This window comes from Acipenser ruthenus, chromosome 9, assembly GCF_902713425.1.
Source record: "Acipenser ruthenus chromosome 9, fAciRut3.2 maternal haplotype, whole genome shotgun sequence".
NCBI classification, from domain to species: Eukaryota; Metazoa; Chordata; class Actinopteri; order Acipenseriformes; family Acipenseridae; genus Acipenser; species Acipenser ruthenus.
The window spans coordinates 10186144-10200504 of NC_081197.1; the positions used below are offsets into that span (position 1 = coordinate 10186144).

The following is a 14361-nucleotide window of genomic DNA, read 5'->3' on the forward strand; positions in this document are numbered from 1 at the left end:
CAATCTAGCCAACCTGCCCCCACCAGAGAAGGTAATGGTTACATTTCGTACTTGAAAGGGAACACCAGGTTATTGTCATAAACCTGGTTCCCTGTCAAAAGTTGCACTATTCAAATGGATCGTAACAGGATATGATTTGTTTGCTCTAAAGGTTTTATGGTAAGCATGTTGTAAACAAAAAACCTATACAAGGTGGCACAGTTACAATACATTTAGCATTGTTTTGCATTTGGCTTTTGCCTCATAAGAATCAAAAAGTTGTAATCCAATGTGTGTCCAAAAGCAAACGGTAGCCTCTTTTTTTTAAAGCTTCTTCCTGGTGTAAAATACAAATACCATCATTGTAGCGTAAGCACAAAATACAGGTTACAGTGCTTTATGTACACCTGTGTTTGTGAAAGTCAGTGTTAACAGTACTATGAATAGTGTGGTGACAAGCAGTGATAGGCTACATTGTAAATAAGAAGGTGAAAACTGAAAGGTTAACCACTTCATATCGTTGGATAAAAAACAAAAATGTGAAATGAATGAAGTCGTTTTTTCACAGCCTGGGCATTTGTATATACAGTTTATTATTATTATTATTATTATTATTATTATTATTATTATTATTATTATTATTATTATTATTATTAAATCGACACAGGTTCATGTCAGCAGCTTTTCCATGAAAATCGGACATCCTGAATTTTGAGGGGGACATAAAAGTTACAGGGGGCACGGTAGTTGTGCCTATGATTGGAAGTGCTGCCACTCTTTTTACTGGCGGATAGACTGTTGACCCTTCTGAAGCAGATGGAAAGCAAACTGGTAGAAGTTTAAATTATCTACCACTTTGGTCTTTGGAAAATAGACACAGATTCTTAGATCATTACATATTCCACCAAAAAGAAAGCGCCAGAATAACTAATGAACCAAACTAGCAGATAGATTCCCGACGTTTTTTTCTGCAGCTTTAGAAAATACTCAATCGGTGGTAAAAACAGAAATACAGAAAAAAACAGTTTTAACACCATCCTTCAGCAGATCTCCTTTGAAAATAACCCCCATTATAAGGACTTTTAAATCAAAATCAGTCATCTCATTGGATGCATAACAAAATTCTGTGTGAGCAAACCACAGGTTAAACAGTTTTAAATGTATTTTTTACTGAAGGTAGCTTTAATAACTTGAACAACCTCAGCCAAGGGCATTTACAGGGGAATTAATAACCAACTGGGGTTATCCAACTCTCCCAGCTGGTCAATAATCCATAGGAAATGCCCTGGCCCTTGATCGTTATTATTTAAATATTAAACTGGCATACTAGATAGAGTGAAAACATCGGCAAATTCCAGGAATAGTTACAGTATAATATTTGAGTTTAGGCAAGGCATAATAAACATAATAATTTATTAATCTTCTATTATTTCCAATTTACTGCTTTTGGTCTCATGACCACCCTTATTTCTATAGATCAGTTCTTGTTGCGTGTATTCTGTTGCTGTCCCATCCCAATTTCCAGATTGCTGTCACCAAGTACAGTAAAAAAAAAAAATAGCACAACAACAGTGTGTCTGGTTTATGCTGAGATATATGAACTTGGAAACCTAAGGGCTGTCTCATACAACTGTTGTGGGTGTGCTACAGGATGCCTTCCTTAAATGCAAGTAATGTAGAGAGAAAATAGGAATTCTCATAGGTCATGTTTACAACGACTTTTGGCACAGAGAATAGAGCGTTATTTTTCTAGAATTTTGATTTCATCATGCAGTCATTGTACTGTACTTTTCTAGATTTTGGAAATGCACGTTCTGAGCGTGGAACACCTGGTGGAGGTAGAGTCGAAATGCATCAAACTGAAGAATACATCTCTTATAATAATTATAGTAGTTTTAGCCTTTTCTTTTAAAATGAGTTGATTTGAAGTTAAGAAAATCATAAATCTTTTACCAGACACATTTTTTAATGATGTTCATGTAACAGGATAGCGATTCTGATAGTCATAATTCTAAGTAACCAAAAAACAAAACATATATTAACTAACTTGGTTAAAAAATATACATTTTTAAAAAATCACTTAATTGGTAGTTGCGTAACATGTTGGCACAACTTTATCGCAGCCCATTACAGAATCCCTTTTGTGCTATGAGGGAGTCTTAATAGAAACATTTAACAAAAAATTACATTTAACCATCCTCGGAGATGACCAGCAGAACGCTCCAGTTACATCTGTTGTAAACCCAGATGGCCGTGATTAGGTAACATTGGAACACTTATGGAATATCATTCTACAATCTTACAAAGTAATTGTAAACAGCCTTTTAATGCAATGCATGTTTTCTTGGTACGTTCTTGTAATGCTTGCTATATGAAATATTAGCATAGCCCCTCCTTAATTACCATAAAATGACAACCACTGGCATGGCACTTTAGAAATTGGTTGTAAACCTTTGTAAGAATAAAAAGGGGTTTTCTTTCAGGAATAATAGTGCAACAATCATAGCGTGCTACCTCTGTTTTCGTTAGAAGTGTAGCTATAGATGCCCAGGTCAAAAATGCATTTAATTAAGCAGTGGAAACGCAGCAGGCACCAAGATGAAAATTACTGAAATTAACAAATACTACTACTCACTCATTGGGCAGATGTGAAGATAAATTCACCCTGCCTTTTTACAGTGAAGTGGTTGACCTCATTAAATTCTAACTCAATTTTGTTTGCATGAAAGAGGTCGGCCCAGGTTAATCCTACTCTAACATATTTACCTCTTTTCACAGACTTAAATCTGTTATGTAAATATATCTATTGGCAGGCTGCAGTGATGTTCAGATTTAACATGGCAGCTTTTACTTATTTACCATAACAGGAAAATTCCACCAGGCTTTCTGGATGTTGTACTTCATCCATGGGTCACCTCAGAAATGACTCGCATTTAAAGTGGTGCACATAGTTGAAATAATCAGAAACAATGTAGTATTTAAAACAGTACAGTATGCTTGACTCTACCTAGCTAAAGTGGAATATGGATGTGTAGATCATGGTACTGTGCAATTGATGCTAAAATCAATCTTACATTGTAGCAAACCATTCCTTGGTAATCGGGTATCATTTTTTGGCAGTGATTAAGGGTCCAATTCATAATCTTAAGTGTGATAAAGTGACCTTTGCCAGCCCACCACAGTAGGTGGAGTTTGTTAGGTAGAGAAAGTGTCGTTTTTTGTTTGATTTAAAAGGAGTGAGTGCCAGCACTGAGATTGCACTGGTCGATCGGACCTGTGTTACACATGTCTATGGCAGGCAACTGTAACAAACATAATATAGGCTATAGCCTGTCAAAAACAATTAGGGTCATTTCTTATTATAAAAAATACTGCAATATGAAGTGTACTATTAATGCTGATCTCCATTATTGTAATGCTTTTATTACAAACACTATCGTGACTCTACCCTTGAAAATAAATGCCTTTATTTTTTTATTTTCTTTTTTCTTCTAAAAAGGAACGTCTGTTACAGTAGAAGTCCGACAGGTCATCAGAACTGACATATAACCCGAACCATCATGCATTTCAGTTTACGAACCATGTTGAAATGCATGTTGTCAGCTGCAGAAACCAAACTTCTGTAAGACAGAGTAGACCACCAGACACAATATGAATCAATCAATCAATAAATAAATAAATAAATATGTATTACTTGTCGTGACGTACCCCAACATATGAAATTAATTGGATAAGTAAGAGAAAAGCAATTGGCAAGTGTATGTTAATAAACTATAATAATAAAAATAACAACAAAACTAACGTTAATAAACTACCTGTCAACTAAATTTAACACAGCACCCCTACACACATTTATAAAATGCAGCAGCAGCTCTAGATTAATTATGAATACATATACAGGAGCAATATTCAAGACATGCACAAAATTATTTAACAGAATGGTGAAGCAACTCACCAGAACTGAAAATTGCTCGGCAACTTGTGTCTGATTCAGGTTTTTTTCAACAGCTCGAACAATTAACAACTTTTTTTCGTAGCAAGAGAAACAGCGGCACGTTTCGGCGTTGGTTTACATGCCATTTTGTAGCGATGAGGTGCACTCGTGGAAATCAGAATACAAAACAAGGCAATATTAAATGACGGCAGTTCTGGAAAGATTGAACAAACCAATCAGTGTGCGTCAAGACACTCTCGCTATGACAAGTCACATTTGATTGAATAAACCATTTGAATTTAAGTTTTAATGATGATGAGTTATCAGGTTACAAAGCAGTACTGTATCAGTTGTGAACGAATCGCTAGCGGTGCCAAAAAGGTGTTTTTTAAGCTTTAGGCAGAGCATTTACAATGGGAAAAATCAGTTTCATTACAAGGGTGTTCTCTTAGCCGAAGTGTATACCTGTATATAGTAGTTTATAATATCCATATCTGTGTTTTTGGTCAAGTGTACTGTACAATGCTTTATTTTTATCTTTATAGTGTTGTATGTGCTTTACCTAACTTTCACAATGCCTGGCAACAATTTGCAATGGTATTGTAAGAAAACTAATTCTCAATTATCATTTTTTCATTGACAGCATTTCAGTAAAGTAATTGTAAATGTATACCGCTCCAATGAAGATCTGCAGTAGACCCCGGACTGACTTGCCTGAAGAGTGAGGAACAGACCAAAAAAAGACTTGAGCAGATACTGTAAGTATTTATTTAATTTATTTTGTGTTTGTTTGTGATTTTGTACTTGTAGTATTTTATACTTATAACTTCATTCTCACAGTTCTTAAATATTCATAATTCAAGTCTGCACCTGATGATTACATAAGTTTTTATGGACGAGCACATTTTTCAAGTTTGGATTTTACCAGAAGGGATCTTAGCAAACAATTTATCGCATAAAGTAATGATGCATGTAACTGAAGCTGTACACAACAGGTGTCTTCCCTATCAGGGTTCCATGGCCTGTCAGGTTATCCTCTGAGGAATGCATATACCTAGAGACAGGGATGTAGTTGAGGCACCCTTACGTATGTCATCCTTCTTATCCAAATCAGGTGAAACGTGCAGAAGTCTTTTTAGTTACCGTGATTATTAGAGCCTGGTGATATATATGGAGGCTCCTGTCTGTCTGCCTATCATTATGGATCTCACAGTTATATTCCAGCTTTCGAGGATAAAGATGATCTACTTTTGCAAGAGTTCTGGACTTCAATTATTTTGTCTACATCTTCAGGACCTCTCATCTGAACTGTATCTTTACCTGTATATGTATTAAAATAAGTTACTCCACATACAGTACATTTTTGTCATGGTGATCTACTGTTAATGTTTTTATGGCAGTGATAGTTTTGTAAGTTTCTATTTACAACTATTGCAGGAATATAGATTCTTTTGAATTATAATTATTTAAATGTATGCTAAAATCTGGCGCAAATATTGACACATTTTTTTTCAGATTATGTATCTGAAAATGTGAACCATTCCTATTTATGGATGTGTTTCTAATTAATCAGGAAGCTGTGTTTTAGATGGTCTCGTATGTTAGAAAGCTGCTTCCACAGAGTTTTTAAAACTGTAGTGTCAAAGTTGAAAGTATTGGCTGAATCAATGAAGAGCACTTTTGTCTCTCTTCTGGGTGCCCTGCCATTCACTTCTTGACTGAAGATAATTTGTTATTCTGATATGAAAAATTGACAACATTGTTGCGGAACACAGATGTTATAATATTCTCTTTGTGAAGCTATAATTTGATAACTGGGAAAAAATGTGAGATGTGGGTCATCATTTCAACGGGTTAATTACCTGGACACTTTCCACAGGAGAAGTAAAAGTAACAGAGGCAGACATACAGAGCGACAGCAAAGACCAGAAAAGCTTTGAGAAAAGACAGGTTTGACAGGGGAGCAGTACAAAGAGAAATCGGTCTTGATTGGTGTTTTGGTTGTTGCAGTATCTCTTGGGCTAATTGCTGTAAGGGGTACGTCATTGGACATGATGTCACCTCTTTCATTTCTCGATTGTTGCTACCTGATTCTAAACAACCCTCAGGATATGTTTTTTTTTTTTAAATAAATAACTAAATAGAGTAGCTTAAGTTTTTTTTTTTAGTTTTCTTTTTTTAATCCATCCCCTTTTTTTGTAACATGTTTGCAAGCATTGGGGGTTATTTTTCAATTGCCCAGATATTGTGCCTTTTATTTTTTTTATATTCGGCCAATTGAGCGCCGCCCCCTGGGAGCTCCCGTCCACGGTCGGCTGTGGAATAGCCTGGATTCGAACTCGCGACATCCAGGCTATAGAGCGCATCCTGCACTCTAGCGAGTGCTTTAACTGGATGCGCCACTCAGGAGCCCATGTCTTTTATTTTTTGACAGTAAAATGATTTTTACCAGTCAGTAAATCACAGAACAAGTAAGCAGTCACCAATACTTAGGCCATTTGCTGACCAGCTGATTTCAGGTTTCACAGTAATTTGGCAAACCTTCTTGAAAAGTTTTTTCTTTTTTTTTTTCCAGACCAAAGGATAAAGTCCAAAGGTTAACCTAAACAAACATTTCTGTACAGTATGTAAAAAAAAAAAAAAAATGTCAAAAAGTAATCCTGGAGACAAACACAGGACTTCCATATTTATTTTGTAATTACGTTTTCAAAAAATAAAACAAAATAGATTTACATAAAACTAGATAAAGTGATTATACATTATTATAAATGATAATTATACAAAATAAATAAGACCGTAACATATTATCAATCATTGTAAGGCTTTTTATTTAGCTGAAGGTATTTCCCTCTGTCAGGTATTCAAAGACATTTTACTATGAAAGGTTGCTGTGTGTTTTGGGGTTTTTTTTTTTTTTTTTTTTGAGGGGGTGTCAAGGTGTTACAGCAGTCAACATTATTATTGTGCATGGAGCCAGCTATGAAACCTGATTGGTTGGAATGTACAATACATTGTAAGTTCTTAACTCAAGATTCTATTTGATCCTACAACATACTGTAGCTTATTGTCTGCCTTTGTAAGTAATATTGGTCTATCATATATAAAACCATGAACGTAATGAAAAACAGAAGATGTGTATCAAGTGTATTTCAGAAAGAAACATATGGAAGTAGACTGTCTGGTCCAGTTTTGCCTTTTTGCATTGTTTTTTTGGATGAAAACATTATCTGTAATTAAATGAATATTTCTTTCTACATCCTTCAGCTGTGATAGATTAAGGTAATAATAGCATATAGGCTAACGTTTCCTTGCTTCGCGTTTTCATTTTTTTTTCAAAATTATCTTTAATATCTTATTTATTATTATTATTTTTTTATTATAAATTAAAAGTGGCCTGATTTATTTGTATTTTATTTATCAGAGGCAGTAATCTCCCTGATTAATTGCTGTATATGAGTCCCAGGGGACCTGTTTGCTTCTTTTTGCAATTACTATAACGAAAATTTTTGTCCAAGTATATGTCAGTCTGTTCTTGCATGTACGATAATACTGTCACTTTGCGGCAGTGATGTAGCCAATTGCCATGTTTGTGTTTCCCCACTGTTGTATCTGTGCTGTATGTGTAATGATATTAGAACATGTTAGGAAATGATAATCCCATGCATTTTGCCACTGACAATGGTATACAGTTGTGATTTGGGTATGAGAAAATAGTCTAATCTTTAACCAACCTGTAAGTATGCTTAGTCTTAAATGCAGGATGCCTGTTGGATTACAAAAATCGAATCATAAAGTTGAATACTAACTGGTTATCCGTAATTTGTACTGTTGTGAAAAAAAGGAATGCATGTGTTAGTACAGATGGGCATGTATAATACTCCAGTGCATAATGCAATCTAATTTAGCTGTTTAGTGCTGTTTCCTAAGGAAACATTCTGCAACCCACAACAAACATTTATTGAAACAACGTCCAGTTAGGTTTTTGTAATCTATTGTCAGGTAATAAAAACTGTTGTTGTCAGGTTGGTAGTTCTGCCATTTGGTATAATTTATATAGCTGTACCTGTAGTTCTTGTGTAATTACTGTATGACTGCATGGCTAATTACATTGTTGTAATTCTTTTTGATAGTTCTCTATACAAAAAGTGGTCTTTGGCTCCAACAAATATCTAATGTCATACCATCAGAAAAATAAGATAACTAAAGGGCCCATTGCGTGTATCCTTATAAAACCAAACGGCAGAGACATTTCACTTGTCATATAATACGGTTTTGAGAGCTGGCAAACTGGAAAACGTTGTGATCAATGCAGCTTGTCGTTTTTATTAAGGTGATTTAAATTCATATCTGTTGGTTTTGTATTCACTTTTTTTATATTTTGATTAGTGGTATGCAGATTTACAACACTAGATTCTGAAGGTTTAAAGTTCTGCTTTGAAGTACCTCATCACTTTGTGTTCTACAGGTTGGCATGCCTCCCATGGTCAACCAGCGTGAGGAAAGAAAGCTGTAGCAAAGTTGTGCTGTTTACCATATAATCCGATATGGTAGTGGTGGTTGACGTTCTAGTGATGAAAAAAAACAAACAAACATTAAAACAAAACATTATGCTAATTATTTACTGCACAAAATAGTGTGGGTGACTTTTATTTCATTTTTTGTTAATCCTACAACAGTTTTTTTCCCACAAATTCCTCATGCATAGTAATACTTCCTGTTATTCCTTAACCAGGAAGAAGATTACAGTGTAGCCCATAGCTAATGACATTCTGCCCCCTGGTGTCCCTCTGGATAAATGATCAGCAATGATGTAATCCTTCTATAACAAAAGATTGTGAATTTAATTAACAGAATTGTTGTATGATAAGGTCTTTTGTAACCTTTGGAAATGTATACGATTATTCTTCCTAGCACATAACTCTCACTGTAAAGCAGACAGCAAGTAGAGACAGATGGTACAAAAAAAAGGGTGTGGTTCTTCGACCAGTTGTCTGGAATAATGCCCTGTTCCTTCAGTTTCCAATGTTGTTACATTACAAAGCAGCTCACAACTGGGCATGCAACAAACAATTCAAACGACCAACCAGGGCCTATTTTAATGATTAAAACAGCAATAGACCTTACTGACACTACTAAGACGTAAACCTGGTCTAGTGCGGACATATGTCATTGTATTTAGTGTAGTTAAAAAGGGCGCCAATAAATCACATCTGGGGTAAATTAAAATAGACCCCACTATCTTTATCCATGATCTCTTTGCTTCCTCACTGCCCTTCAGCACAGGCCGTGGGTGTTGGCTCATTTTGAGATACACATTTTGCTTTGTATGTGCTAGTAGCAGCCCACTATGGTTGTAAATTATTGAACAGGAACGTATTTAAATGCTAGACAGTGTATCCTTACATGAACTATAAGCAGAAATAAACTTTTAGGACTTGATTTATTAATGATTCTGTATGCTGTTTGTAAGCTGCGCAGGGCTGCTAATTACTATCAGGTGGTAGTCCAACATATTTTTGATAGTGTCAATTTAAAGTAGCATACCGAAGTATTTGAAACTGGAAATTGGGAAGAAAAAGATGAAAAGTGCTCTTTTTCAGGTCACAGTATTATTATTATTTGGTCTGTTCTAAAAACAGACAGGGGGATGGGGTTTTGGAAGGACCTGGAGAGTGGAGAATACAACCTCTGTTCTAATGAGACCCCTCTTGTGTTCCAGCATAAACCACAACAGCTGAAAGACATTTGGTATCTGCAGAGAAGAATGAGATTACTCACTGGGGCAGACACTGCACCACGCTGGTCTTCCTGTGCCAGCAACCTGTAGCTTTCCAACTGCGACTTCACCAGCTTCACAAACACATACTCACCACAGCGTCATCTGACCGTAAGTGAGCACCAATTCAATTAAAGGGGCGGCCACCTTTTTTTTTTTTTTTTTAACCAGCTATATATACTAGTTCTATAGTTACTGCTTTCTTTCCCTTTAATTCGAAAGCTATGTGTGTGTATATATATATATATATATATATATATATATATATATATATATATATATATATATATACACAAATTAAAGAAAGTTTAGTAGAAAATGCTGTGTGTTTTTTTTTTTTTTTTTTTTTTTGGTTTTTTTGGTCGAAATACAATAAATGCAGGAAAACAGAACCAGAAACCACAGGAGCAATAAAGGTTAAGGACTGATTAAAACATTAAAATGTAATTGTCATGCTCTTTGGTCTTTAATAATGCAGACTCCCGCTCTGTAGGTCTGCCCATTCCCCAGGAGTGTGGCGGCCCATTTAGAGGCAAAAGTAACAGTCAGTAGCAGAGAAAAAAAAACTGCAGGTCTCGGCTCTTAGTACAAATGAAAGCCTGCGGCCTGTTCACTTCAACATTTTGTTGGTTACAGCATTTAACAGGGCAGGGGGCGACGATATACATAGTTTCCTTTAAGGCTTTTGTAGAATGGGTATGCAGACAACTAGGATTTGACTTTCCCTTTAAGGAACTTGAAAAAAAAAAACAGAAACCACAATTACAACATCGGTCAGTGGCTGGTTCTACTAAACTCCCATTAGTTATATTTGCACTGGGACATAAAAATAATTTAAATGGAAGGCCAATTAGACAAGGATAGTGGTGCCCATAAATATTGACACCGTGAGGTTTCAGAAATGACGTAAATCGTTTAGCTGCCTGAATGTGCTGTTATTACTAATGCTTTCAGTTTTCAATGACTGTACACATTTTTTTTTACTGTTGATCTAAAATATAAAATGAGCAGTAACACTTTTAGTGAAGAATATCACACATAAGTACTGACACCCATCCTGTGTATTTAAATGTGGCCTCACACAGCTTCTGGATGACCTGACATACAGTAGCATGTATTGTACAAGTCTGGGATATATTTTGCTACTTTTCTGAGCAATTCAATGCTCTCTTCATTAGGATCCAGTAATGCTCAGGTGAATTCAGAACTGGAGACTGAAGTCTGGGCAATGGACCTGATGTTTCCACTCCCAGTGTTAAAATATATCATTTTTTGTATGAAATTAATATAAGTTGTCAATATGGGCACCACTGTATATTATACATTTAAAAAAATAAACACTTTGCATATGTACTGTGTGTGTGTGTGTGTGTGTGTGTGTGTGTGTGTGTGTGTGTGTGTGTGTGTGTGTGTGTGTGTGTGTGTGTGTATGATTTTTGTAAAGACCCATATGGTTCCCTGGCGTGTCAGCACCATGCCGTGCCAGCATCCTTTCATAGCTGATACTGGCACGGCACGGCCAGAGCCAGGGGGTTGTAACGAAACGGAAAAAGTGTCAGGAAAAAAACAAAGAACTCTGTGGGAGGATTTTAAAATAATAAAAAAAACACTGATTAAAACATGCTGAGAATGTAACATCCAAAAGCAAATGAATAACACCGTTAGGAACATAAGTGTCACTTTATCTCACTAGCCTACCAGAATAGAAATACATGTTTCCCAGTGCTGTGAAAAAAAAAAAAAAAAGCATTTTGGCCATTCACAAGGCTTATATTGAAATGGAAGAGAGATAGAGGGAAAGTTACAGATTTGCAGCAGCTGAAAACCGGCAATTATTTGTAGATTTGCTTGTAGCAGAAAGGTTTGCTGTCACGCTATACTGTCCGTGAGTCTGCTGCTTTCCATGTACATAGTTCATTGATATTTTTATTCTGCTTTCGGTCATTTTCATTTTTTGTTCATGAAGTTCAATGGTTCAATAATTCATACATTTTCTGTAAATAAGATCAATAATTAAATTTAAACAAAACTTTATTGTCAAAGAGTGTTTATGCAAAACCAATGTGAATTTACAATATAACTTTATATAACTTTTAATATTGTTCTGAGTGGTAGTGTAAATCTTCTGTAGCGGGCTTTACGTTGTTTTTTACGAATGTTTTCCCTATAAGTGTTTTTAATACAAAAAAAATTAAAACCGTCACTTAAAAAACAAAACAAAACACCAGCCCTCCAGGACGATTAAACATATCCATCTTGACGTGCCTTCAATACCATGTGTTACCATGGTTACCATTGTACGTATTGCGTCATTTCTGTTATCTACACAGATTTATATATTTCGTGGGGACAACTTGGCATACTTCCAGTACTATGCTGTTTAACTACCATGCTGACACGGTAGGGAAATAGTAATCGTGGAAACGAGGTAACAGTCAGATTATATAGCTTTGCCAGGTTTGCACACTTTTAATAATAACAAATAAACAAACACAGGAACAAATCAATGGTTAAAACAAAACACTACCAAACTATTCAAAATAAACAAACCCAAGCTACGGCTATCACTATGTTTTTCCTCTAGTTCTGCTCTCTGCTCCACACTCTTACTCAGTGCTTCTCAACCCTGGTCCTGGGAACCCACTGTCCTGCTGATTTTTGTTCCAACCAAGCTCTCAATTACTTAATTGAACCCCTTAATTGAACTATAATTTGCCTAATAAGTGCTTTTTAATTATTTTAAACAGTTGGAGGTTCCAAGTTAAATATAAAATTATATAAGGAACTTGAATTCTCCAACTTTTTGTAATCTAAACAATTTAAAGTTAAATTCAGCTAATTATTAGTTAATTTAAGGCTTCATTTAAGTAATTTGAGAGCTTGGTTGGATCAAAAACCAGCAGGACAGTGGGTCTCCAGGACCAGGATTGAGATACACTGCTCTTACTCAATCCTCTCTCTCTAAACCCGTGGTACTCAACTCTGGTCCTTGAGATCAATTCCAGTCCTGGTCTTTATTCCAGCCAGGTCCTATATAAGTTAATTGCCTATTAGCAGCTTCAATTAACTACATTATATCCTGGAGTAAAAACCTGGACTGGATTGAATTTTGAGGGCCAGAGCTGAGTACCACTGCTCTAAACAAACATTTCTTCTGCCTTTTATACCACTAGCAGCTTAACCAGCTGCCCCTGTGTCCAGTTGTTTGACCTTCCATGTATAGTTCCAAAATGGGCACCATCAATTTCTCCCCATGGTCCTATAAACCCCTGTGTTACGGTAGCGCAGGCACACCCACCACAATATATATTTATTCAATATATCTATTCATTTTGTTCAAGGTCAGTGAAAAGTTTTTGTCCTTCATTATAAATAATGTGTAAGTAAATACTGTACTGCTGAGCAGCAGCAGCTTCAAGCCTCGCCATTCCACCATATTGATTGAAGGGCAGTACCTTTTTGAGGCAGTTCATTTTTATAATGCATTTGCTGCATAACCTCTTGCAAGTCCTTTACATGCAATATGCAACTTTTATTGTAATGGATTTGTATCTCTAATTAACAACCTATTAATGGTACTTAACGTGTATCTTGACTAAATAATGGTTCTTCCTCTGTTCATTAACAGTGTTCACTACTTTGTTCCTAAGCCACTGAAGTCTGCCAATGATTAATGTCGCCAGTTTAAATTGATTGTGTGACACAGGTCCACATACTTCACAGTAGTAAGCCAGCGCACAATAAAGTATAGAAGGCACTAGCGTCAGCAAACTCCATTTATTTTCTCCTGTTTAAAACTTTAGTTTGAATTACAAATGCACATAAAGACAGCTCCGCACGGTTACACTAAAATACAGTGAATTGTTAAATGGCAGAAAAAATAGCCTACGCTTTTATTTGTTACTGTACTGTAGTCAGTTTGCAGATACCTGCACAATTAATTAAAATACAATGCATACAATATAATACATCTCAAATCTGTTTCTCAAACAGTACTCCTTACCAAACAAAAACCTTATTTTAAACTAAGACATACAGCTAGATTGAAAATCCTGCCTGTTAAACAATACTGCTAGCTTTAATAGCGAAACTATATTAGAAAACGCTACATATTCCTTGCAGTTTATTTGAAGTTACTAAAATACAACTTATTGAACAAACTAATAATCCCATTTTATAATAATATGTATTTTTCAATATATAGCTATGGCCAAAAGTTTAGCATCACCTAGAATTAGGATTGAGACATAATATGTGTGTGTGTGTGTGTATATATATATATATATATATATATATATATATATATATATATATATATATATATATAGACACAATTTAGTTATTTTATTTAACATCATGTAATCAAAGAAACTACAAAATGATTTCGCAAAAGTCTACCAGTTTTTCGTTAAGTATATGGAAAACTACAAAACGGTATGTAATTCAATATGTTAACATAACATTATTCAGCAGGTTTCATTTGACTTTATGAAGCAAAATGTGTTAATGCTGTAGGGTGATGCAAAACCTTTGTCTGTAGCTGTAAATAATAAACACACGTGCGTCTCGGGGGGGGCTTGTTATAACGTATAATTTACTTTAAAATGACTTGAGCTGCCTCTATCGTATCGGTAGATGGACTGCTATGAAAAATATGTAAAGCTGAGTACTA

At 35.3% G+C, this 14361-nt stretch overlaps 1 protein-coding gene across 7 annotated transcripts in view; it reads left to right on the forward strand.

Annotated features, from left to right (window-relative positions):
- Positions 1 to 14361, forward strand: part of LOC117406039 (zinc finger and BTB domain-containing protein 20) — a 146529-nt gene that overhangs the window by 118484 nt on the left and 13684 nt on the right. For 6 of the 7 annotated variants that reach the window (XM_059031084.1, XM_059031082.1, XM_059031083.1 and 3 more), the window contains 2 exons: positions 4557 to 4671; positions 9633 to 9800. The gene's annotated coding sequence lies outside the window, so the exon portion shown is untranslated. The remainder of the gene's footprint in view (positions 1 to 4556; positions 4672 to 9632; positions 9801 to 14361) is intronic. The other variant, XM_059031087.1, reaches the window with a different exon arrangement.